At 39.9% G+C, this 2,380-nt stretch overlaps 1 long non-coding RNA gene across 1 annotated transcript; it reads right to left on the reverse strand.

Moving 5' to 3' along the window:
- Positions 1–226: 226 nt before the first annotated feature.
- Positions 227–1,127, reverse strand: LOC104966564 (uncharacterized). The gene is made up of 3 exons (XR_800652.1): positions 1,041–1,127; positions 784–950; positions 227–342 (listed from the first exon to the last, which is right to left on the reverse strand). It is a non-coding gene; the product is annotated as an uncharacterized lncRNA (long non-coding RNA).
- Between the last annotated feature and the right edge of the window lie 1,253 nt (positions 1,128–2,380).

Genomic DNA, 2,380 nt, shown 5'->3' on the forward strand with positions numbered 1-2,380 from the left:
TTTGTTACTTTTTCTTTTGTTCCCCCTTGCCTGCTCCGTAGCTTTTTGTGTGTCGAACCAGCTTTTTATTTAATAAAAGCTCACCTTCATTTACATCCCCTGACCAGCCCTGTTTGTACTGCTTTTAGGTCCGCATACAAACCGTGACAATGTCATGATCGCCAGCTGGAGCTTGTTGTATTTATTCACCACTATATCACTTTCATGGTGTGTTTCTGTTCTCACTGCCTGTACGTACCTTCTGCATCGCAGAAGAAAGCATGTCGGTGCCTTTGTGGATGGGGACCTGCACCGAACCCAGGAATCGCACCAGGAACTTCTCTATCGAGCTATCCTTCGCAGCTATGGGAACAAAATAATAATAATAGCATCAACTTAAATAATGACAAGCCGATTGTGTCAGAAAATAAGTAGTGAGTGGAAAGTGAGAAAAGAAAATCATGTTGAAAATAAACTGGTGTTATACTCATTCTGGCCACAACAGGTTAAAGTGCACCACTACCTAACATTTAAAAAAAAGGTTCAAAGTATTCATGTTTTCTTCAAGCTGAGTATTAATTTCTCCATACACTGTAAACACAAGGAATATACAGTATATTTTATGTTAGCTAGTTTTGTTTCTTTAAATGTGTTACAATCAGCTGGCAATGTATTTGAACCATCACTAATGTGCCAACATACACTGAACATTTTGATCAGACTTTAATAGAACACTAGATGTTTTTTTCTCACTTGTCTCTCTGCTATTCAGTTTTTGTATTTTAGATTTCTGTTGCAATGGACCTTGGATAGTGTTTGTGGGCAGCCTGACGGCGTAGAAGGCAGGGAAGATGCCGGTAGCCCCGGTCCTCATGTTGTAGCCCTGACACCACAGGTCCTCAGACTGCTTCAGCAGCAGCACCGGGTCATCCGTTTCTAGGTACAGCTCATCTGAATGACGAGGGACAAACCTAAAGAAAGGAAAGAGAGTATACAGAATTCAGTCTCTGTGTTGATTTGGACATGTCACAGTTCATTTGTATATGAGTATAAGTTTTGACCTGTAGGCAGCTCTGTGGCTCTGTTGTCTCTCCACTCCATCCAAAACACAGGAGAATACACCAAAGGAGCCAGCACCTGAGTGATACAGCAGCCAAGTTACATTCATAACAGCTTACTTGGGAATGGAGAGCACAATTTGGCCACCGTGACTACGTTTTTAGCTTTATGTGTAGGACACCTTCACTGAGGCTGAGTACACCTTCACCTTTTTCATATTAATGATATCCTCATTTTGTTATGGATTTGACTCAATTGTCAAAAATGGCCATCAAATATTTGTTTGAATGTTTCATTTTCTCCAACATACTGTAGTGATATATTTTCATCATTAGTTATTTAGCACAGAAAAGTATTATTCCACCTAATCTTTATTATTCTATTCTTCTTCTTTTTGTTATTGCTTTCTGGAGCTAGGCAAAACAAATTATCAGTAAATATATGTTAGGGCCGGTCACGTGATGCATTCAGATTTAGAGGTACGTTTTCGCCGTGCTCCAGCCTCAAGGTGTCACGATCTGTCTGTGTTGTGTTTTGTCTTTTTCTGTCTTTGGTTTCATGTTTTATTTTGAAAAGTCTTCACCCCCTGTCTTGCCTGTCGCTTTCTGTCTGTTTTCCCTCCTACCCGATTACCCGATTGTGTTCACCTGGTGCCCCTGTGTTTTCTCCTCCCTCCTCACCTGTGTCTTGCTTGTGTGATTAGTCTTGTGTGTATTTAAGTTCTGGTTTTTCTGTCTGTCATTGTTGGTTCATTGTTTGTCGTTGACTTTGTTCACGAGGTAGTGTTCTGTTTGTTCCTGAAATCCTTGAAATAAAGGTATTTTTCTGTTTATTCTGCATTTGGGTCCTGCCTAGTGATGGGATAATGATACCTCAAGGAGTGTATTGACACACTATACAAACTGTGTCGGCACTGTATTGATACTGCGCCGGTCACCCAATAGTGCCCCCTGCAGTTGTTAGAAAATCATTGCAGGTAAAGAAATTCCTTGTTTGTGTAAATGCTAAACTGAGTTGGTATGTAAAATTTAGCAAATTTGAGTTACAATTCAGAGTTACAATTTGTGACTTATGTACACAATTTTGTTAACTTAACTGTTCAATCATATGAAATAAAATACTTGAGAAAAGAAGTGATTTGTTTATGCATTTTTATTGAGGAGCAACAGCTTTTGTAGTGTCTTTGCTCCAAGGCGATTTCTCCTCTTTGATACCAGTTCCCCCGCCTTAGAAAATACTCTCTCACACGGCACAGATGAACATGGTGAGCAGAGACATTTCAGTGCAAGTTCATGAAGGTGTGGATACGCTCTTTTGTTGCTCTTCCAATATTGCAATGGGT

The sequence above is a fragment of the Notothenia coriiceps genome, unplaced genomic scaffold (assembly GCF_000735185.1).
Source record: "Notothenia coriiceps isolate Sejong01 unplaced genomic scaffold, NC01 NC01_scaffold00002206, whole genome shotgun sequence".
Lineage (NCBI taxonomy): Eukaryota > Metazoa > Chordata > Actinopteri > Perciformes > Nototheniidae > Notothenia > Notothenia coriiceps.